We start from the raw sequence: 24,778 nt of genomic DNA, 5'->3' as shown, positions 1-24,778 counted from the left end.
CCACCCCTATACTGAATCACTGACTTTTGCTTAAGGACTGTAATTTGACTGATAAGACCATGGTTGCAGTCTGCAGATTGCTGGTATATTTGGAAATTGGGAACTTGCAGAAGGAACCAAGGAGAGCTTCAGTGTCAAAATGCTAAACCCAGTAAAGGACCCTAAGGGGTGATCAGGAACCTGCTGCACTCATAGAGCTGGTACCTATGTGTCAGTGTGGGACACGGTCCCAGCCTCACCTAATTCTGGCTTTTGGACAGGATAAATGAAAGTGACTCCCCTAGCCAGGGTCACTGTCCTTTTCCATCTTACCAAAAGGGTTAGTATTGTAGCTTGGGGAATTGGGTGCAGGGCAGTTAGAGAGAAAGGTGATGAGGTTGTGATTCATCTGGCAGTCTGGTCCAGACCCTGGCCACCTCTACTAAGGAAAACAGAAAATCCAGCCCTTCAGGTATTGCACAGAGTCACCAGTCTGACTTTCTGAGGTACAACCAAAGTGGTTTACATATATTATAAGAATCCTTAATACTTAATGCTACAAGTAATTTGCAGACTTAAGTTACTGGTCTAAATAAAGCAAAACAATATCAAACAGCAGAAGACCAGATGGTCACCAAGCAAGAAGCTTAACATAAAATTATTGCACCAAAAAACTTAATGAAATTATTGCATATGGATAACGAGGTAAAGGTCTCATAAATCACCCAGTCTATTCTCCATTCTTTTGACTTAAGGAGCCATCTTTCAAGACTTTTGGTGATAGAATCTAATCGTTGACCAAAAACCTCCACCGTCAACAGAATGGAGTATAGACTGGATGATTTATGAGACCTTCGCCTTGTTATCCATATACAATAATTTTATTACATTTTTTGGTGCAACAATTAATGTTAAGCTTCTTGCTTGGTGACCATCTGGTCTTCCACTTTTACATATATTATACAAAGGTACTTTCTCTGTCCATGGAGAGGGCTCACAATCTAAGCTTTTTGTACTAGGACAATGAAAAGTTAAGTAAATTGCTCAGGACCACAAGGAGCCACAGTGGGAATTAAACCCAGTTTCCCCAGTTCTCAGCCCACTGCACTAACCAAAGGCTACTCTTCCACTTCTTGGCAGCGGCATAGCCAGAAAACAGATTTTGGGTGGGCCTAGGCAAAACGTGGATGGGCACCAAGTGTTCTCCCCCTTCCCCACCACCAAGAAACATCTCATCTGGTGGGAAAACGCTTCTCTCCACCTTGGCAGTCTGCAGCAGGCATGTGCTGAAAACGTAGCATGTGCAGGTGCCGGTATCACGGAGAATAGCGTTTTTGTTACCATCAGAGGAAGTCTTCAGCTGGCGGAGCTTGGGCTCCCCACCAGCTACTGCTAAATGTGTGCTATTTTTGGGTGGTCCTGAGCCCTAAGTGGGTGGGACGTGGCCCACCCAGGCCTACCTGTGGCTATGCCACTGCTTCTTGGGGGTTGGGAATGAACAGAAGAAACTGGTCACAAATACTCAGAGAGGCTTAAATGCACTCACCCAAGGAAAGAAAAGGTGGATGTGATAGAAACATTCAAATACCTAGTACTGTCAATTAAACACCCAAAAGAACCATTTTCCATACAAAGACAAATGCAAGACCGAGGGGAGGAGGGCGTGTAATGCACAGTGATAGAGGAAAATCAAACTGTGTCAGGGTTCAAGCCTGCCTGAGACAGATACAGAGGGCAGAGGATAAGGTCAAAGGGAAGAGAGGATCAGAGATTGAGGGGTGAAGATACATGGATGAATCGGAGAAAGTTTTTCTTCACTCCATGTGTAAACTCTGGAATTCGTTGCCAGAGAATGTGGTGAAGGTGGGTAGCTTAGCAGGGTTTTAAAAAGGTTTGGACGGCTTCCTAAAAGAAAAGTCCATAGACCATTATTAAAATGGACTTGGGGAAAATCCACTGCTTATTTCTGGGATAAGCAGCATAAAATGTTTTGAGCTTTTCTGGGATCTTGCCAGGTATTTGTGACCTGGATTGGCAACTGTTAGAAACAGGATGCTGGGCTTGATGGATCTTTGGTCTGTCCCAGTGTGGCTATTCTTATGTACTTAGGTGGACCACACGATTCTTGCCTGCAGACCACTGGTGTATTAGAGACCAGAGAGCTTCTGAGGAGCTCAGAGGCTGAGGGCACTCAAAAGCCCAGGCCGGGGATTAGACCTGAGGCACTGAGTGATGAAGTGACTCACCCTGAAGTGACAAACAGAGTTAGTGAGAGAGCCTAGGATCAGAGATGAGACACAGGGAAATAAAGAGATTCACCTGAGGTCTAATGTCCATCCTACCCTGAAGCCACAGATTTTGACTGTTTCTCCCTCCAGAAGTCCGGCTTCTTCAACAAGGTCAACAAAAATTTCATTAAGGAGATTAATCATGTTCGGCCACTTTCTCCCCGGAAACCATTTGTCAAATGCCACTTTTCCTGCTGATCTGTCCACACATGTTCCCTGCAGAGAAAGCACAGGGAAAACCTGTGCCATGAACTGAACACTGCCAGATGGCTTCTAGCAAGCTCACACTCATTTTCAGATGCACTATCAGGGTCACCTGCACCCTGGAGGTGGCTGCACAGAAGTCATACAAAGCAGTCATGCAAGGATCTGATAGGTGGATGCATAAAGCCTGCTGATTGGAAGTTGTATTCAGTAAATAGCACCGCTGGGATCAGTGATCAAATACAGTGCATAGGAGGTAGCATCATATTTATTTAGATTTTGCTCACACCTCTTTCAGTAGTAGCTCAAGGTGAGTTACATTCAGGTACTCTGGATATTTCTCTGTCCCAGGAGAGCTCACAATCTAAGTTTGTACCTGAGACAATGGAGGGTTAAGTGACTTGCCCAAGATCACAAGGAGCAGCAGTGGGGTTTGAAAAAGCCACCTCTGGATTGCAAGACCAGTGCTCTAACCACTAGGCCACTCCTCCACTAGTAGCAACATTCCATGTAGAATCTCAAATAGTAGCAACATTTAATGTTCCACTGCACTAACCACTAGGCTACTCCTCCACTAGCAACGTTCCATGTAGAAGCCTGCCCTTGCAGATCAGGAATGTTGCTAGTGGAATAGCAATATTCCAGGTAAAATCTCAGATAGTAGCAACAGAATCTCAAATAATTTATGTGGATTTTGTTCACACCTTTTTCAGTAGTAGCTCAAGGTGAGGCAATGGAGGGTTAAGTGACTTGCCCAAGATCACAAGAAGCAGCAGTGGGATTTGAACTGGCCACCTCTGGATTGCAAGACCAGTGCTCTAACCACTAGGCCACTCCTCCACTAGTAGCAACATTCCATGTAGAATCTCAAATAGTAGCAACATTTAATGTTCCACTGCACTAACCACTAGGCTACTCCTCCACTAGCAACGTTCCATGTAGAAGCCTGCCCTTGCAGATCAGGAATGTTGCTAGTGGAATAGCAATATTCCAGGTAAAATCTCAGATAGTAGCAACAGAATCTCAAATAATTTATGTGGATTTTGTTCACACCTTTTTCAGTAGTAGCTCAAGGTGAGGCAATGGAGGGTTAAGTGACTTGCCCAAGATCACAAGAAGCAGCAGTGGGATTTGAACTGGCCACCTCTGGCTTGCAAGACCAATGTGCTAACCACTAGGCTACTCCTAAGCATAATATTGGGTTTTATAACCTCCTAACTAAAGGCAGTGTCCAATTCAAGTACAGTTGCCTATAGGGTAGACACACATGATGTGGTGGGTAACATGAGGAGGGATCTAGAGAAGTTTAAAGAATGATCCAGAATTTGGCAGCTTAGATTTAATGCTTAAAAAAAATGCAGGGTCCTCCAGCAACATTGATTGTCTCTTTTGTGTTAGAACCCCACCGTGATTGGGTCCTTAAACAATTTTTCCGTCATAGAGATGAACTCTTTATGAATAATAAAATTAGAGTATTTCAAGATATTGCTAGAGCAACACAGAAGAGACGCCAAGCGTTTTTGAAGCTCCGTCCAAGGGTCCTACAGTTGGGAGGACTATTCTGGTTAAATTTTCCATGTAAATGCGTGATAAAAGTTAGCTCAGTTAAATATATTTTCTATGATGCAATTCAATTAAGTAATTTTCTTGATTCTAAGTTTGCAGCTAATCCTAGTCAGCAAATGCAGGCTCTGTCTACATCTACTCCGTAAATAGGATAGTAACAGGCATAATATGTTCTCTTCTTTTTCTTTTTTTTTTTTTCTTATGTATTAATGAGAATAAGTTTTCCTGGAATTTTACCTTGTTTCTCCTCTCCAATGGTGGACTTGAAATGGACGAGATAAAGTAATTTCTTTACAATTTGAATTTCCTATGAAAATGATGTATAATTTCTTCCATTTTTTCCATTACAAGTGTTCTTGTAATAATTTGTTAAAACTTATAAATTAAAAAAAAAAATGCAGGGTCATGCATTTGGGCTGCAAAAACCCAAGGGAATGGTACAGTTAAGGGGCTGAAGAAATTTTGTGCATGAATGAGGAGTGGGGTTTGGGTATATGTGAAGATCATATGCGAAGATCTTAAGATGGCCAAACAGGTAGAAAAGGCGATGGCAAAAGCTAGAAGGACGTTTGGGTGCATAGGGAGAGGAATGTCCAGTAGGAAAAAGGAGGTGATGATGCCCCTGTGTAAGACCTCATTTAGAATATTTTATCTATTTTGTTACATTTGTACCCTACACTTTTCCACTCATGGCAGGCTCAATGAGGGGCATAATCGAACGAAAACGTCTCTCTCCATGGGCATTTATCTCCGAGAACGGGTCCGTGAAGGGGCGGACCGAACCGTATTTTTGAAAAAAAATAGACGTCCATGTTTTATTCGACAATTTGTGAGCTGGGCGTTTTTGTTTTTCAGTGATAATGGAAAATGAAAGCGCCCAGCTCAAAAACGAATAAATCCAAGGCATTTGTTCATGGGAGGGGCCAGGATTCGTAGTGCACTGGTCCCCCTCACATGCCAGGACACCAACCGGGCACCCTAGGGGGCACTTTTACAAAAACAAAAAAAAAGGTAAAAGAGCTCCCAGGTGCATAGCACCCTTCCCTTGTGTGTTGAGCCCCCCAAATCCCCCTCAAAACCCACTGCCCACAAGTCTACACCATTACTATAGCCCTAACGGGTGAAGGGGGGCACCTACATGTGGGTACAGTGGGTTTGGGGGAGCGGTTTGGAGGGCTCCCATTTACCAGCACAAGTGTAACAGGTGGGGGGGGATGGGCCTGGGTCCACCTGCCTGAAGTCCACTGCACCCCCTAGCAACTGCTCCAGGGACCTGCATACTGCTGCCAGGGAGGTGGGTATGACATTTGAGGGTGAAAATAAAAAGTTGTGATACGGCATATTTTGTGGTGGGAGGGGGTTTGTGACCACTGGGGGAGTCAGGGGAGGTCATCCCCGATTCCCTCGGGTGGTAATCTGGTCATTTAGGGCACTTTTTGGGGCCTTATTCGTGAAAAAACAGGGTCCAGGAAAAGTGCCCTAAATTCTAGCTACAAACGCATACTTTTTTTCCATTATCGGCGAAAGGCGCCCATCTCTCCTCGGCCGATAACCACGCCCCAGTTCCACCTTTGCCACGCCTCCGACATGCCCCCGTCAACTTTGTACGCTTCCACGATGGAGTGCAGTTGAAAACGTCCAAAATCGGCTTTCCATTATACCGATTTATTCGTTTTTGTGAGATAAACGTCTATCTCCCGATTTGGGTCGAAATCTAGGCGTTTTTCTCTTTCGATTATAAGGTGGAATGTGGCTTACATGGGGTAATGAAGGGTTAAGTGATTTGCCCACAGTCACAAGGAGCTGCCTGTGCCTGAAGTGGAAATTGAACTCAGCTCCTCAGGAGCAAAGTCCACCACCCTAACCACTAGGCCACTCCTCCACTCTGGAGAGTCACAATTGTGGAGATTGAACCTTCAAAAAGATATTAACAGGATGGAATTGGTTCAGATGGCGGCTACTAAACTGTCAGTGGTCTTTGTCATAAATCATATGGGGACAGACTTAAAGACCCCAACATGTAAACTCTGGAAGAAAAGCAGGAGAGAGGAGATATGATAGAGACGTTAAAATATCTCCATGGGATAAATGCACAGGAGGCGAGTCTCAATTGAAAAGAAGCTCTGGAACCAGGGGGCATAGGATGAAGATGAAAGGGGACAGACTCAGGAGTAACCTGAAGAAACACTTCTTCATGGAAAGGGTGATGAATTCGTGGAACGGCCTCCCAGTGAAAGTGGTGGAGATGAAAACAGTATCTGAATGCAAGGTTCCAAATTAGCTGACCAGGAAAAGGATCTAGGAGTCATCGTTGGCGGTACTTTGAAACCCTCAGTATGTGGCGGCCTCTAAGAAAGCAAATAGAATGTTAGGTATTATTAGGAAAGGAATGGAAAACAAAAATGAGGATGTTATAATGCCTTTGTATCATTTCATAGTGTGACCACACCTTGAATACTGTGTGCAATTATGGTCGCTGCATCTCAAAAAGGATATAGTGGAATTAGAAAAGGTACCGATAAGGGCAATGAAAATGATAAAGGGGATGGGATGACTTCCCTATGAAGAAGGCTGAAACAGCTTGGGCTCTTCAGCTTGGAGAAAAGATGCCTGAGGAGAGATATGATAGAGGTGTATAAATTACTGAGTGGAGTGGAACAGTAGATGTGAATCGCTTGTTTACTCTTTCCAAAATTACTAGGACTAGGGGGCACGCAATGAAGCTGCAAAGTAATAAATTAAAAACAAATCAGAGAAAATATTTCTTTATTCAACGTGTAATTAAACTCTGGAATTCATTGCCAGAGAATGTAGTAAAAGCAGATAGCTTAGTGGGGTTTAAAAAAAGGTTTGGATAGCATCCTAAAAGCAAAGTCCATAAGCCATTATTAAAATGGACTTGGAGAAAATCCACTGCTTATTTCTAGGATGAGCAGCATAAAAGGTATTGTATTGTTTTGGGATCTTGCCAGGTACTTGTGACCTGGATTGGCCACTGTTGGAAACAGGATGCTGGGCTTGATGGACCTTTGGTTTGTCCCAGTATAGCAACGCTTATGTACTTATGTTCTTCTGCAATCAATTTTCAGTGTGGAAAAAGTGCCAAATGAGGCAGAAATGGCAGATCCATGTGAAAACACACATGCCTATTTGTGCCCAAAGGGGGTATGGTCATGGGGGGGGGGGGGGGGGGGCAGGGGTGTTCCCTTAAAATGTGTGCACTGTTATAGAATTCGAGTGATTCATGCCTTTATGCGCTGGGATTTACACCTCTTTTCAGTTGATGTAACTCGTACTCAAAGTTGTGTGGATCCCAGCACTACGCGTTATTCTATTAACGGACACAGATCCCGGAATCTAAATTCATCTAATCCATATCTTATATAACACTATCCCAGCAGGAGTTTCCAGGCAATTTACATAAAAGAAGCTCAGTCATAATTAATAGCATAGGCTAAAAAATTTTAACCATCAAATTTATCAAATAAAAAGGATTTCAACCTCTTACGCACATAAATTTTGATCTACTCGAAGTACACTTGCCAGCTTATTTTCGAAGGAGATTGCCAGCCATCTTCCGACACAAATCGGTATAATCGAAAGCCGAGTTTGGCCGGCACCAACTGCTTTCCATCGCGGAGCCAGCCAAACTTCAAGGGGGCATGTCGGTAGGGTACCAAAGGCGGGACAGGGGCATGCTTTGAGATAGCCGGTTTCGCCCAATAATGGAAAAAAGAAAGCCAGCCTTGACGAACATTTCGCCAGCTTCACTTGGTCCCTTTTTTTTCATGACCAAGCTTCAAAAAGGTGCCCCAACTGACCAAATGACCACCGGAGGGAATCGGGGATCACCTCCCCTGACTCTTCAAACATGCTGTAGTCACACCACGCCTTAAAAAACCTTCATTGGACCCTACCTGTCCTTCCAACTACCGTCCCATCTCCCTCCTCCCTTTCCTATCCAAGATACTTGAACGTGCTGTTCACCGCCGTTGCCTTGACTTTCTTTCATCTCAAGCTATTCTTGATCCACTTCAATCTGGCTTTTACCCCCTTCATTCAACTGAAACAGCGCTTGCTAAAGTCTCCAATGATCTGTTCCTGGCCAGATCCAAAGGTCTCTATTCTATCCTCATCCTTCTCGATCTATCTGCTGCTTTTGACACTGTTGATCACAGCCTACTCCTTGATACGCTGTCCTCACTTGGATTTCAGGGCTCTGTTTTTTCCTGGTTTTCTTCTTATCTCTCCCAGCGTACCTTTAGTGTATACTCTGGTGGATCCTCCTCTACTTCTATCCCACTGTCAGTTAGTGTACCACAGGGATCTGTCCTGGGACCTCTTCTTTTCTCCATCTATACTTCTTCCCTTGGTACTCTGATCTCATCCCATGGTTTTCAATATCATCTTTACGCTGATGACTCCCAGATCTACCTCTCCACACCAGAAATCTCAGCCAAAATCCAGGCCAAAGTATCAGCGTGCCTGTCTGACATTGCTGCCTGGATGTCTCAGCGCCATCTGAAACTAAACATGACCAAGACTGAGCTTCTCATCTTTCCCCCTAAACCAACTTCTCCTCCTCCCCCATTCTCTATTTCTGTGGATAACACTCTCATCCTTCCTGTCTCATCAGCTTGTAACCTTGGGGTCATCTTTGACTCCTCCCTCTCCTTCTCTGCACATATTCAGCAGACTGCTAAAACCTGTCATTTCTTTCTCTATAATATCGGCAAAATTTGCCCTTTCCTTTCTGAGCACACAACCAGAACCCTCATCCACACTCTCATCGCTTAGACTATTGCAACTTGCTTCTCACAGGTCTCCCACTTAGCCATCTCTCTCCTCTTCAATCTGTTCAAAATTCTGCTGCACGACTAATATTCCGCCAGTGTTGTTATGCTCATATTAGCCCTCTCCTCAAGTCACTTCACTGGCTTCCTATCCGTTTCCGCATACAGTTCAAACTCCTCTTATTGACCTATAAGTGCATTCACTCTGCAGCTCCTCAGTATCTCTCCACTCTCATCTCTCTCTACATTCCTCCCCGGGAACTCCGTTCACTGGGTAAATCTCTCTTATCTGCATCCTTCTCCTCCACTGCTAACTCCAGACTCCGTTCCTTTTATCTTGCTGCACCTTATGCCTGGAATAGACTTCCTGAGCTGGTACGTCAAGCTCCATCTCTGGCAGTCTTCAAATCTAAACTAAAAGCCCACCTTTTTGATGCAGCTTTTAACTCTTAACCCTTATTCACTTGTTCAGGACCCTTATTTTATCATCCTCACTTTAATATTCCCTTATCTCTTGTTTGTCCTGTTTGTCTGTCCTAATTAGATTGTAAGCTCTGTTGAGCAGGGACTGCATACGTCTAGTAGCACTTTAGAAATGATAAGTAGTAGTAGTAGTAAATAACTGGAGACTCCATCAAAGCCCTCTGCAGCCCATTCTAAACTGGATTGCTATATTTGGGACATAGACCAATGTGCCCATGCCCCTCCCACAAGACGTTCCCTTACATTTACATGCTAGAACCCTCGGATGCAAAGTTACAGAATAGAACCTAATTCCACTTATGCACGTAACCTGCCATTTCACCCTTGTTTTGGTATGTAACTGCTACTGTAGTGCAAATGTTATGTTCCGAGTTGATGCTTAACTTCTGGCATAGAATGAGGGGAGTCTATGTCCAGTATTGAAGGAGTGTGTTTGGCATGTTCCCAGGGTGGTGACTGCGATACCTGTAAACTGTGGCCCAATATTCAACGCTAGTAAACAGGGTAACAGCTGGTGTTTCCCTGAATCAGTCGCACTGACTGGAGTCAACCCTAGATTATCCCCCTGATTTTATAAACTTGTGTGCACAATTCTATGCTTAGCGGACAAGTGTTATGGAATAGTGTCAGTTACGCGCATAACTTAATATAAGAACCAATTGGTAATTGGCATTAACTATTGGCTATAATTGGTGCTAATAACAGCATCTTGGCATCAAGATTCCATTGTGGAATACTAGTCTGAGTTGGTATTGGTGCATCTAAAAGCTAGACGCCAACAGTTGTGCTAAGTCAATGGCAGTTGAAACTGCTGGCACCTAATTATGCCTTGAAGACGGCTAAGGGGAGATATGATAGAGGTCTATAAAATAATGAGTGGAGTAGAACGGGTAGACGTGAAGCATCTGTTTACGCTTTCCAGAAACACTATGACTAGGGGGCATGCGATGAAGCTACAAAGTAGTAAATTTAAAACGAATCAGAGAAAAGTTTTCTTCACTCAACATGTAATTAAAGTCTGGAATTTGTTTGCGGAGAATGTGGTAAAGGCGGTTAGCTTAGCGGGGTTTAAAAAAGGTTTGGACGGCTTCCTAAAGGAAAAGTCCATAGACCATTATTTATTTTTATTTATTTTTGTTACATTTGTATCCCGCGCTTTCCCACTCATGGCAGGCTCAATGCAGCTTACATGGGGCAATGGAGGGTTAAGTGACTTGCCCAGAGTCACAAGGAGCTGCCTGTGCCTGAAGCAGGGGCGTATCTGGACTCCGGCGGTAGGGGGGGCCAGAGCCAGAGGGAGGGGGCACATTTTAGCGCCCCCCCCCGCCGCCGAGCCCCCACCGCCACCAATGACTTAGTCTCTCCACCCCCCTCCCGCCGCCAACCCTCCCCCGCTGCCGTTCTTACTTTTGCTGGCGGGGGACCCCAACCCCCGCCAGCCGAGGTCTGCTTCCACCTGCCGCTGCCTTCAAACCTTCTTCTTCAGCCGGCGGGGGACCCCAAACCCCCGCCAGCCGCCCCGCGCTGTTTAAAATTCATCTTCGGCCTCCGTGGCCGTGCTGCTGGGATAGGCGGCGCTGTTGAAATCCACTTCGGAGTCTGACGTCGCAGCACGTACAACGTACAACGACGTCAGACTCCGAAGTGGATTTCAACAGCGCCGCCTATCCCAGCAGCACGGCCACGGAGGCCGAAGATGAATTTTAAACAGCGCGGGGCGGCTGGCGGGGGTTTGGGGTCCCCCGCCGGCTGAAGAAGAAGTTTTGAAGGCAGCGGCAGGTGGAAGCAGACCTCGGCTGGCGGGGGTTGGGGTCCCCCGCCAGCAAAAGTAAGAACGGGCACGGGGGAGGGTTGATGGCGGTAGGGGGGGCCAGGGCAAAATCTGCGGGGGCCCAGGCCCCTGAGGCCCCACGCAGATACGCCCCTGGCCTGAAGTAGGAATCAAACTCAGTTCCTCAGTTCCCCAGGACCAAAGTCTATCACCCTAACCACTTGGGGAAAATCCACTATTTCTGGGATAAGCAGCATAAAATGTTTTGTACTTTTTTTTTGGATCTAGCCAGGTATTTGTGCCCTGGATTGGCCACTGTTGGAAACAGGATGCTGAGCTTGATGGACCTTTGGTCTGTCCCAGTATGGCAATACATACAGTATTCTGTAAGTTACGCGCACATCTCAGAAACCTGCTCATGATCCACCCATACTCTCCAAATTTGCGCCTGCTCATATGTATGCACTAAGCGATTTTGGCACCCAGCACTTTTGTGAATATTGCAAATTAGTGGCTCAAATTGCATGTGTAAGTGCAATTAGTTTACAACTTATCTACATAATTGTTTCCGACCTTTAATCGCTAAGTTGAAGAATTGCTGCTTATAACAGATTCAGATAAATCACATATAAAATGTTACATCTTATAGATACAATTTATATGTAGAGTGTATCATACGTATGTCTGTATAACAAGCAGTGCTCACTATCCTCCAGTTTCTATACAGGGCACTCAAACTTGAATGCCTAAGTTTGGGTGTGATCCTTAGATGCACACATAAGTAAATTCAGTAATGAGTCAATTAACGCCAATAATTGGGCGCCAACAATTATTGATGTTGCTTGGCAGCAATTTGGATTTGTGCATGCATCTTGCTACGTGTTATGCTACAAAAGTGTGCAACCCAAAAGAGTGTGGCCACAGGAGGGGCATAGTCAGGTCAGAGGCATTGCAGATATTTGCACAGGGTGTTACAGCGTACCACGGATGCATGCCAGGTATTGACCTGGTTTCAGCAGATTTAAGTCCTGCCACCCAAACTTGGGCACAGGAATCAGCACTGAGGCTGTTCTATAACGAGGACCGATGTTTTCCAGCGCTCAAATCTTGGCACCATTTACTGAATCTGGTTTTATATGTCTAGCATTGCTGATATATGAATAATTTGAGTTGCCTACAGCAGATGTTTCAAATAATTTCCTAGGTATTTTGCTGAAAATTGACCTTGCTCTGTATAAGCTAAGACAGTAGGGAGGGGGTTAGAGAGCTGTGAAAATCCCCCTCCCATCTAATAATGCAGTGTGTGACCTTCAGCAAAGGCACTTAACCTCCCTGTGCTAAGAGTCAAAATTTAAATATCAGCTCTGTCACTCTATGAATCATCTACAAGATGAACCCAGAGACTGAAAAACCAAAGAAGAATAACAAAATGCAGACAACGCAGGAGTTGAAAATGCCAAAGGAGACCCCAGGAAAATGCAGAAAGCATTGGGAGGGAGGGGGAAGTGCTCAGGAATTTGGGACAGTGAACACTTTGCAGCCTCTGCTTCTATTCTGGCTCTACTAGTGTATGCCTGACGTGTTTTCATGTGTATCAATTTACATCTGATGACTAATTCATAAACCTTCATTAAGAAAGTTAAAAGGGAAAACAGGTATAATTAAGATATGGTGTCAGAGCACAGAGTGGCAGGCTAAATTAATGAGTTCTGCAACCTGATGCCCATCCTGCAGAAGGAATGGTGGCTGTTTTACCCAGCATGGTACCAGCTTTTTAGGAGAGCTGGTAATCTGTAGTTTATGGATAACAATGGCAGATCTCTTGCAAATCCCAAAGATGCACCAAATTGTTGAAGTTTTAAAGAGTGGGCTCTGAAGAGAAATCCTACAAAACAGGGCTGGAGGAATATTTAGAGGATGGATAGGGTCTTAGAAAAAAATAGGGGCTTAAGAGACCTCTGGAGGTCATCTGAAATAGGGCATGAAAAGATCTCAGGGGCAAATCTAGAGCTATAGAATGATAAGGATACAAGGGACCTCATGAGGTTGCCTGGAGTCATGAAAGACAGAGCTAGAAGAGACTGCAAGAAGCTGCCTACAGTCACCAGAAACATAGCAAGAAGGAACCTCAAGAGATTGCCTAGAGCCATCAGAGATAGAGCTAGAATGGACAGCAAGAAGCTGCCTAGAGTCATCTAGAAGAGACCACGAGGCTGCCTAGAGTCATCAGAGATAGAGCTAGAAGGGACCTCAAGAGGCTGCCTAGAGTTACCAGAGATAGAGCTAGAAGGAACCTCAAGAGGTTTCCTAGAGTTACCATAGAGAGAGAGAGTTAGAAGGGACCTCAAGATGCACTCAAGTAGGACAGAATGATATGGTAGGATGGCACCTCAGGAACTCATTGAGACTCATAGAAGGATGTAAGTGTCTACTGAAAGAGTCATCAGAGATAGAGCTAGAAGGGACAGCAAGAAGCTGCCCATAGTCATCTAGAAGAGACCTCAAGAGGCTGCCTAGAGTTACCAGAGAGAGAGAGAGAGAGAGTTAGAAGGGACCTCAAGATGCACCCAAGAAGGACAAAATGATATGGTAGGATGGCACTTCAAGAACTCATTAAGACTCATAGAAGGATGTAAGAGTCTACTGAAAGAGTCAACAGAGATAGAGCTAGAAGGGACATCAAGAAGCTGTATAGAGTCATCTAGAAGAGACCTCAAGAGGCTGCCTAGAGTTACCAGAGAGAGAGAGAAGGGACCTCAAGTTGCACCCAAGAAGGACAGAATGATATGGTAAAATGGCACCTCAGGAACTCATCAAGATTCATAGAAGGATTTAAGGGTCTACTGAAAGAGTCATCAGAGATAGAGCTAGAAGGGACAGCAAGAAGCTGCCCAGAGTCATCTAGAAGAGACCTCAAGAGGCTGCCTAGAGTTACCAGAGAGAGAGAGAGAGAGAGAGAGAGAGAGTTAGAAGGGACCTCAAGATGCACCCAAGAAGAACAGAATGATATGGTAGGATGGCACTTCAAGAACTCATCGAGACTCATAGAAGGATGTAAGAGTATACTGAAAGAGTCATCAGAGATAGAGCTAGAAGGGACAGCAAGAAGCTGCCTAGAGTCATCTAGAAGAGACTTCAAGAGGCTGTCTAGAGTTACCAGAGAGAGAGAGAGAGAGTTAGAAGGGACCTCAAGTTGCACCCAAGAAGGACAGAATGATATGGTAGGATGGCACCTCAGGAACTCATCGAGACTCATAGAAGGATGTAAGAGTCTACTGAAAAATTCGCTGAAGCACATTTGCTTCATTCAGGTACCTTAAAAATGTGTACACAAAATCAACATAATACTTGTAAACCTACAAATTAATGCACACAAAGTTGATTTCAGATCCTTAAAAACTGTATTAACAAAAACATTGGAAACAACCTCCTCCCCGAAAAATATCCAAAAACCAGAGGAAGATACAAAAAATGAGATGAAAACTATTCCATGCACATCCCTAGAAAGATGGGACAGGAAGGGACCTCGGGACACCACTGTGTCTATCCACTGCTTTCAGGCAGTGTCCACCACACATAAAACAATACTAGACAGATGTATATCTCACCTGCCCTTAAAATCGTCTATCCCTCTACCCCCCAATCAGACAAGAATATAAGAATAGCCATATTGGGTCAGACTAATGGTCCATCTAGCTCAGTATCCTGCTGCCAACAGTGGTCAATCCAGTTCACAAGTTGAGAAGCTTTTCCCCGTCTGATCTGTATCTCCCCTGCTGCAATTTAAGCCCATTATGTCTCTTGTCCAGTCCCTACTGGACAGGGAGAACAACCCGTCAATTCTCCTTTATCACCTCCCTCTAGTTACGAATTTGATGACTGCCTGTTACCCCATAAATCTTCACATAGCACAAAATATGGAATAAAAACCTTATCTGATGCATTACCAAATGCTAAAGCCTCTCTTGCCTCTCATCTAATAAACCTTCTCCCCTCCCTATGAGTTCCTCTTCTTATGCTGTAAAATTTAAAACCTTATCTGATTCTGCAAAAGGCTGAGGCTCATTTTTATGAGCTCGTTAAAGTGTAGAAAGCCAGGGAGGCCATAAACTTTGCCATCAAGCAGCTTGGGAGCCAGAGAAGGAGGGGCACGCCTTCTCAATCCTATATGTCTTCGACTAGACCTCTTTTGTGATGGGGGCCTTGGTTGTCATGGATATACATGACCTGACTACATTTCCTTTCTAAAATTGATTAGCATGGGGTTTTTTTTTTACCAACTGTATTTTGTTTGCTATATTATCACTTTATTGTGCTATGAATAAATGTGTATTGTTTTTATGTTTTTAACACATACATACAGATTTAATAATTTTTGTCATTTTTATAGTTTTTTTAATCATTTAGTGTGATGATATAACTATTTCAGGATGTCATAATTTAATGTTAATGTCCTAATCATGGAATATAAATTTGACTATATATAAATGCACCTTAGGATAACAGTGCATAAAACAGTCCCTGAGAACCTTCCCCTGCAACACAACGAAACTTGTACCAGAAAAGGACACTTAATTCTTCCCCTTCAACTACCTAAGACACTCTGTTACTCTTGAACTTTAACGCAATTACCACTATGTATTTCTGACACCGGAACTGGCATTCGCCATCGTGGTACTATGTAAGTCACATTGAGCCTGCAAATAGGTGGGAAAATGTGGGATACAAATGCAACAAAGAAATAAATCATCATGACTGACCCACCTCCCACCTGTGGTCCACAAAGTCTGCTAGGCAGATCCTCCAGGGTTTGCACAGAATTATGAACTCGGAAGCTGCCTTTTCCGTTCCATTCTTCTCTCCATCCACTTTGGATTTGCTTTCTTACTCACGTCAACCCAAACCGGGCAGATCCATTCCTAGCTCTGCCTGCATGTGGTTTTCTTCGGGGTAGGAACGTTGGAACTGCAGATCCAGGGCTGCCAAGTTGCCCAGTTATGTGATGGGGGCCTTGGTTGTCATGGATATACATGACCTGACTACATTTCCTTTCTAAAATTGGCCAGTCCTGGTTTTGAACTCAAATCCCCAAAACAGTGTGGGATTTGTGGTCCCTGATTCTACCCATTGAAAACAGTGTGGCAGGTCCCATAATGCATCAGGATGAGATGGTCAGAAATCCAGGGCTGGCCTAAAATTGCCCTCCTGGAACTGGGTAGCTTGGAAGCTCTACAGATTGTTGCATGCAATGGAGTAAAAAAGGACTGGATCAACCTCTTTGGATTGACCCCACCCTATAAGGAGGTGGCAGCTTTACTTTCACCATAACCCTCTCTCCTTCCCATTGTATGACCTTCAGATAACCATGTAAACACTTTGTGCTTAATTTCAACTAGAAGCTCTACAGATAAGGGACACGCTAACTCTTTCAATTATCCTGTATGATGTCTCATACATAGACAAGTCTCACTTTGATAACACATTGCATGAACAGGAACAGCAAACCTCCCCACCCTTGCCCAGGCCTCCTGCAATCCTGCAAAGGTGATGAATGTCTTCATCTTTGCAAAGTTCACACATCCTTCCAAATCTAATCTGACACTGACGGATTTTTAAAGGGATCCATAATCTAATTTTCAGATGCACTTGTCGACTTAGAGTTTTGCACACTTCCATCATTCTCGTCCAACAGCTCTGTCCTCCCGGCTAAGGCTACTAGGGGGCTTTCTTTATTGCATGGTGATGGATGGCACAGGACAGGCAAGGTTGACTGATGGGCAGCAAAGAGCCTCTGATAGCAGGTATTGAAATACTGCCAAAAGGGCCCGAGATTTATCGCATATCCAGCCAGTGATCGTGTTGCTCTCACATTCAGGGGGTCACCAGTTCTGGTTTTAGACCTCTCCCCCTGAAGAGTGTTAAAAGTTGCCTGCCAACGCACCTAGTTCAACCAGCCTCACTCTACGGGACGACCACGGTGCGGTGACATTCTGACTTAAGGTCATTAGACAAGACCTGGGCTAAACTACTTCTTTCCACTGGCTCCTTACTTGGAGGTAGCTTTCTCAACACCTGCGTCGATGAAAAATACAGGCAAATGTTTACCTGGAAAATTATCCCAGGAAAAATACATGCATGGACTGATGTATGCTAACTTGAACAAGTAGGTTTTTCGGCTATTTTCACATACTTTGAAAAGTCAAACATGAGCGCAGGTCTGAATCATGGCCTCCAGAGATTCTCCCCCTACTGTGGGTAACAATGCATATGAATTCTCACTACACATGGATTTTTACCAGTATATAGGGTGGGCGATCACATAAAAGCCTCTTTCAGCAAGTCAAACACGGTTTTACCCAGAGAAATGACATACAATTATCCTCTCTGTGTTTACCAGGGTGATACCATTGAGGTCTATGGGGGTGAATGTTGTAGGGAACAGATATTTAAGAGGTTGAAACCATTGAAGTCTATGGGGGTGAATGATGCAGGCAAGAGATATTCAACATGGTAAAATCATTGAAGTCTATGGGGGTGAATGTTGTGGGGAACAGATATTTAAGAGGTTGATGCCATTGAAGTTTGAAGTTTATAGGGATGAATGATGGGGGGGGAAGAGAGATTCAAGAAGGTGATGCCATTGAAATCCATGAAAAGGATAGTCATAATGAATATTTATGAGCATCACTTCAATTGCATGTAAATTGATCTTACACATATTCATTAAGGAATCCTGAAGGCCTGACCTGATTTGGCTACAGAGGACTGCATTTGGGCAACCATGGGGAACACTAAAGAGTAACCTACTGGTTATTGCAGTGGGCTTTGATCCTGGGGAGCTGGGTTCAAATCCCACTGCAGCTCCTTGTGACTCTGGGCAAGTCACTTAACCCTCCATTGCCCCTGGTACAAAATAAGTACCTGAATATAATATGTAAACTGCTTTGAATGTAACCTCAGAAAGCCAGTATATCAAGTCCCATTTCCCCTTCCCTATTTGAGATTCTACATGGAATGTTGCTACAATTGGAGATTCTAGATGGAATGTTGCTACTATTGGAGATTCTACATGGAATGTTGTTATTCCACTAGTAACATTCCATGTAGAAGCCTGCCCTTGCAGATCAGCAACGCGGCCGCGCAGGCTTCTGTTTCTGTGAGTCTGATGTCCTGCACGTACGTGCAGGACATCAGACTCACAGAAACAGAAGCCTGCGCGGCCGCGTTGCTGATCTGCAAGGGCAGGCTTCTACATGGAATGTTGCTAGTGGAGGAGTAACCTAGTGGTCAGTGCAGCAGACTCTGATTCTGGGGAACCAGGTTCAATTCCCACTGCAGCTCCTAGTGACACTTAACCCTCCATTGCCCCTGGTATAAAATAAGTACCTGTATATAATATGTAAACTGCTTTGAATGTAACCACAGAAAGGCGGAATATCAAGTCCCATTCCCTTTCCCACTAAAAAAAGGGAGTCCTGCTCCCATTCTGCTTGTGCCAGCATTGCATGCTGGGATCTGTAGTTCTTTTTTTCCAGGAGAGGCTTAAAGTATAGGCAGATTATACAATAAGGAGATTATGCCTCTGAAAATGAGACCTTTAAATCCAATCCACAGCGGCACGTCTGGGTAAACGGCTTTTGCTTATCATCATTAAGAAAATAGCTGCATTCAAATGCTCTCTACCAAAACTACTGTACCTAGTTAATTCTATTAATGTGATCCAGGCAAGTAATTAAAGATGAACCCTGCTGTGTCTGACTGCTTGTCCATCCATTGTCTGGAATCAGCTGTCACAACCTGCTCTCAGAGACTGTTAGGTTTCTGGTGTGATTGCCGGGGGGGGGGGGGGGGGGGTGAAGGGGCACAGAGATAGAGGAAACCTGGAGGGCCCTTAAATGGAGCAGGGTGAAGAGAGAAAAGGCATAGAAGGAAAAAGCAGGGGCAATAACTAGGAGATACAGGAACTGCTGGGGGGGGGGGGGCAGGAGGGGACAAAGCAGGGGCAATAGCCAGAGATACAGGAACTACTGAGGGAGAGAGAGGGGGCAAGGAGGGAAAAGCAAGGGCAATAACCAGAGATAAAGGAACTGCTGAGGGGAGAGAGAGGGGCAGGAGGGGGAAAGCAGAGGCAATAAAACAAAGTTACTTACCTGTAACAGGAGTTCTCCGTGGACAGCAGGATAAGTCAGTCACATATGGGTGATGTCATCTGACAGCCCATTGGACGGAAATGCTCTCCAATAGCTCAGAGAGATTTTTTTTTAATCCCTCTGAACATGTGCAGTAGGTGCCCCTACCGGGCGAGTTCCCTCACTCCCACTTCCTGCCTCAGTCAGTCCCTAGCAAGGGGCGGATCCTTCTAAGAAGAGATGGGTGGGTTGTATGGTTGACTTATCCTGCTGTTCACGGAGAACTCCTATTACAGGTAAGTAACTTCGTTTTCTCCTAGGACAAGCAGGATGCGTCAGCCACATATAGGTGACTCCCAAGCCAAGGGGCATAAGGAGGGTTAGGTGCTCCAGTAGGTTTTCGGTCCTTACGGCCCTTGATGTGCTGTGGTAGGAGGGTCTAGCCCCAGCTGCAGGAGCAGGGAGTGAAAAAGGTCATACCAAGTTTGTTGGCAGTAAATGGTCATGAAGGTTTGCAGTAAACAAACAGCCTGACTGTAGGCACATAGTCCATATGATGGTGACCGCCAATGGTAGTGTAGGCATGAAGTCCATATCACGGCGACCGGCAGTGATAGTGTAACATGTAGACGTGATACAGGAAGAACGCGGCATTGTGGGACAGGAATACCACGGGTCATTCTTCTTCGTCTTAATTTTATTTATTTATTTGAATGAATGCTGGTGATCTGCAATGATGAGTACCAGAACCGTTAGACCGGAACACCCACGACACCTCAGTGTGAGGACCACCAGGATGGGTGGTGGTAATGAATTGTGGAGGAGAAGGTCAGGGAACTGCAGAGCTCTGGACAGCGTGGTATGCAGTTGATTTGGTCATAAAGGGTTGAAAGTTGATTTTGTGGAGGGTTGTTTTTTTTCAGAGGTAGTCCTGAACTCTCATTAGTCAATATGAGAGCAGATGGAGCATGTGCGAGGTGCCTAGGAGATGGCACAAAAAGCCTTGGGGCATATGGAACCCAGCACGATGATTGTGTCCACATCCAAAGATGTGGGGGCTGTGTTGTTTCGTGATCGCGGTGCTGACTTGGTTGTTGTCTTTATCCCTATGTACCATGAATATGGATTGTCTATGTATGTAAGTAGCTGGTCTGAGTGTCTCAGCGAATCAACTGCTATTTGAGGGCCAAGAAATAGCCAGAGTAGTGTGGGATAGGATCGTTCCAAACATAAAGGGTCGTGTTGGTACTGATAAGCGTTAGGTCAGTGATTTTGTGAGAATGTGGTTTCAAGAGCAAAGACCACTTTGGGCATTGCTTTCTGTTATGTTGTTGAGTTTGAACTATTCCAGTTGGTGTTCCAATATATTTGCTGGTATATATGTGTTTGTCTGTATAATCTATCTGTACTGGAACTAATTATATAGGGGTCAACCTTGACCCTGCATGGTAAGAGGTCTGTGTACTTGCAGGTGGATCCTAATTATATTTGTTTTCCGGTTGGGGGGGGGGGAGGCTCGTAGCCTGCAGCCCCTGTTGTGATGAACCTAAGAGGATCTATGTTTCTGTGGCCCTAAAGGAACGGGCTTAAGGATTAGCAAGGAGTTGACACAGTGGGTCGGGCCCTTTCAGGAGCCTGTTGGCTGGTTACAGTCATTAGGTGAAGTGGTCCCCGGCCTCAGAGTTAAGAGAAAAACTGAGTTTTACAAGGAATACAGTGTGGGGCACATTTTAGAACATCTTACAAGCAGGGGATATGGGTTAGGCCCCCTTCCTTTTGCTGGGAAATTCATTGCCCAGTCTGCCTGTGGAGCGGGGCTCCAGGCCCGTTCTGTATACCCTGAGGATGTGGGAGTTTAGCTTACCCGAGGGAGACCTCAATGGATTTCAGGTCCATCCCATTACCCCCCCCCCCCCCCCCTGCACAGTAATGGGTGAACGGGGGTGACCTTGGTGGGCTCTGATGGAAAGAACCTCGTTGGCACAAGCAGTGGACAGGCATTGGGCTGTAGCACGACCAGTGGTCGAGAGCCTGGAGCAGGACTAGGTTTCCTCGGGTGTTCACAGTTGTCATTGGCCCCGGGGAAGTTAGTCATTTATTTGTTCACTCTGGTGTAGGTCCCCTCCTGCTGCAGATTGGGCCTAGTATGTGTAGAGCCAAGTGGATCACTGCAGCAGATGGATGGAAGCAGAGCCGCATAGTCTATGCCATTTGGAGGGAGCAAATCACATCAGGGGATTGTGTGTCAGGATTTAGATGTGCTCAATAGACCATGTCCTGGGCTAAAAGAAAAAAGGGGCCATAGGAATTACCTGGGGCGTGAATGGTATAAGCCCAAGGGCTTGCACTCAGGTTTGTCCTATGCTGGGTCTGCCATTAGATATGGTAGGCTGCAACTGAAGGTTGACTGGGGAACTAGGTATTTGGGTCCCCTGAAGGTTTTTCTTTTAAAGGTTGTGTATGTAGCAGCTGAGATAGCATTCCCTTAATGGAAGGGTAGTTGCACCGTTATAGTAATAGCGAGTAGCTGAGTTCTTGTATATGTGTAGAGTTTTATTTGTCTGTTAGGTAGTCTGTTTTGAATGTCGGACCAGGGATGCTTTGGCCTTAGGTTGGTATGTGCTGAAGGCTTCCCAGCCTGTGAAGTGTGAGAGACTGAGTTAGGTCCCCAAGAATAGCCTGAATAGCCTCACTTCAGGGGGAGGGATGCTGGTATAGGTCGGCGAGAAACCCCATCTGAATTAAGGTTGTGCCTGAGGTCACAGAGAATTAAGTTGATCCATGCAGGGTCCGCAAGGGTAGCAATGGGATTTTCACCCTGTTGAGTTTCTGCTCAACTCATTGCCAGTCACCCTTAGCGTCTTCCTTCCCTGGTGTTTGGATACACAACAGCCTTGCCGTAGTGGAACCGACTGAAGGGCTGTCGTCTCGGGTCCCATTTCTGTAGTGTTCCACCAAAAGCACAAGTACTGGCAGGGTAGAAGGTGGCTTGAGCTCGAGTTTGGTCATGCCTGTTGATGCACGGCTTCTTCAGAGCCGCAGTCCTATGTACGGTGCTTGGGTGATGTTTAGGTTGAGATGAGACAGGGCCCGAAGAGGGCTGTAAGCTGTGCCTTGGGGTTGCTAGGGATTGTACCCTAATTGCCAGAGCAGCCTGCTTCAGAGTTCATGCAAGGTGGTGCTGTCGCCAGCATGATTGATAATAATAGTAATAATAATAATAAACAACTTTATTTCTACCCCACGGTAGATTTTTTTTTTTTTGTAATTCTTGTATGCGCCTCTGTTGTACTTGTTGGTGTGGCTGGTGCTTAGATCAAACGTAGCTTAAGAATATTTATCTTGCTGGTGTTTGACCCAGTCAATTTAACTCATGTTGATGTTTGAACCGGGACCTCAGAGGTGTGGTTCTGTGTGGTGCAACACTCTGTGAAAATGACCTCTCCCTGGACCTTGTAAGAGGTTTGTGTTCAATATCAGGGGTTGTTCTGGTACCTTCAGGGTTGACCGCTATGGTTGATTAGTAGTAGTGGAGCTGGGATAGCATATTTGTGGGGGGGGGGGGGGGGTTTGAGGGGGACACTTAGTTCCCTGTCAGCAAGTGGTGCAGTGGTGCAGTCAGAAAATGCACGCCGCCTTGGTTTAATTTCTTCATAAGGGCGGTTAATAGATCCCAGTGAGTAAATAAATGAGTACTGCTGTACTAATCCGGAACAGATAATAGTATAGCACCGTCTGAGAGGAGCCGCTGCCTGATTGTGGCCCATGGTGGAGATCATAAGTACATAAGTGTTGCCATACTGGGAAAGACCAAAGCTCCATCAAGCCCAGCATCCTGTTTCCAACAGTGGCCAATCCAGGTCACAAATACCTGGCAAGATCCCAAAAAAGTACAAAACATTCTATGCTGCTTATCCCAGAAATAGTGGATTTTCCCCAAGTCCATTTAATAATGGTCTATGGACTTTTCCTTTAGGAAGACATCCAAACCTTTTTTTAAAACTCCGCTAAGCTAACCACATTTACCACATTCTCAGAAGCAAGGCCCATCATTGTGAGTAGCAGGCGGGCCTTAGATGAGTGCTCCAGATGAGAAAGCCAGGTGAGGTAGGTCGTATTGCCGTGTCGCATCTCCCCTCTGATGTCCATGGGGGGGGGGGAGTGCCCATCAGCGCAATCCCGCAATGTTTGTAATTTAGGGTATCTGGGATCTGTAGAATGCCTAAGGGTCAGGTCCAGTTGCCTCCTGCGCTTGTATGGGCGGGGCCCATAGGAGCAGCAGTGCTGATGAGAAACGGTGGGTGGGGCCTGGAAGCCCAGGGTTGCTGCTGAAGGGAGCAGTGTTGAGGCCTAAAATGGCGTGGGGGCTGGGCAGGAGTTAGGACATGTGTTGTTAATGGCACCAATGTGGACAGGTCCCCCGATGTGTGTTGCTCCTCAGCCCTGGGTCCTTTCAGGTTTCCCCAGTGGTGGAGCCTTATTTGTGTTGCTCCTTAGACCGGGACCGTTTCAGGGTTCCCGCTGGTCGCGCCTTTGAACAGGCGCCAGGACCCCCATGTGCACTGTCCTTGAACCGGGGCCATTTCAGGGTTCAGTGTGGCCCCAGGCAGCCAATAGGTGCTACAATCAGCCCAGGACCATTGCTGAGTAATTGGCGAAAAGCCATGAGGGGCAAAGGCGGGGGGCTTACCTTGATGTCCATTTTGTCCGAGCGCCCGTTGGTGTCTGAGGCATGAGCTGGCTACGGAGCAGAGAAAAGTTGCTGCTGGTGCAGGGTTTTGTATCACTTCCTGCAGTGACAGTGTTGTGGAGAAAGAGTCTCGCCCGTGCATGTGGGCGCGGTATGTGCGGCCATAAAGCAGACAGGCAGCCCGTGCAAGTAGGCGCTAAGCCATGCGTCCACATAGAGCAAACAGGCAAGGTGAAATATAGACCAGACTTTCTCCTTGTGGCTTTAGCACCTTCATATCGGTGTCTCTATCCCAGACGCTGTATCTTGATGTTCTAGCGACGTTGTCAGTTTGTTGGTGGAGAGCTGAAAAATCCGACCGTTGGGTATGGCGGAAAACTCAGACTGAGGCAGGAAGTGGGAGTGAGGGGACTCACCCGGTAGGGGCACCTACTGCACATGCTCAGAGGGATTTAAAAAAAAAAATCTCTCTGAGCTATTGGAGAGCATTTCCGTCCAACGAGCTGTCGGATGACATCACCCATATGTGGCTGACGCATCCTGCTTGTCCTAGGAGAACCAGAGATGCAAAGAGTGTTCAAGGGGTGGGGGTGGGGAGGAAAGGTCACTAGGAAGCAATATGGAGTGAAAGGTCACATGAGCATGGAGTTCTTATTTAGTGAAAGAAATTCTAGTGCTTTCATTCTCCGCATTCCTGAAGAGTTAGACTTGGATAAATATTCCCGGACATTTGTGTAGCACTAGGTGATAGTGCAATATAGAAACAGAGAAATAAAAAGGCAGATAAAGACCATATGGCCTATCCAGTCGGCCCATCCATGCCATTTACTCTCCCTATCACTCCCTTACAGATCCTATGGACATGTCCCAAGCTC

The 24,778-nt window shown here is 45.6% G+C and overlaps 1 protein-coding gene across 1 annotated transcript in view; it reads right to left on the bottom strand.

Moving 5' to 3' along the window:
* The window catches only part of OLFM2 (olfactomedin 2), an 84,927-nt gene that overhangs the window by 44,614 nt on the left and 15,535 nt on the right, over window positions 1–24,778 (bottom strand).

This window comes from Microcaecilia unicolor, chromosome 3 (genome assembly GCF_901765095.1).
Source record: "Microcaecilia unicolor chromosome 3, aMicUni1.1, whole genome shotgun sequence".
NCBI classification, from domain to species: Eukaryota; Metazoa; Chordata; class Amphibia; order Gymnophiona; family Siphonopidae; genus Microcaecilia; species Microcaecilia unicolor.
Note: the sequence above shows the minus strand (reverse complement) of the source record. Positions and strands in the feature narration are given on the sequence as shown.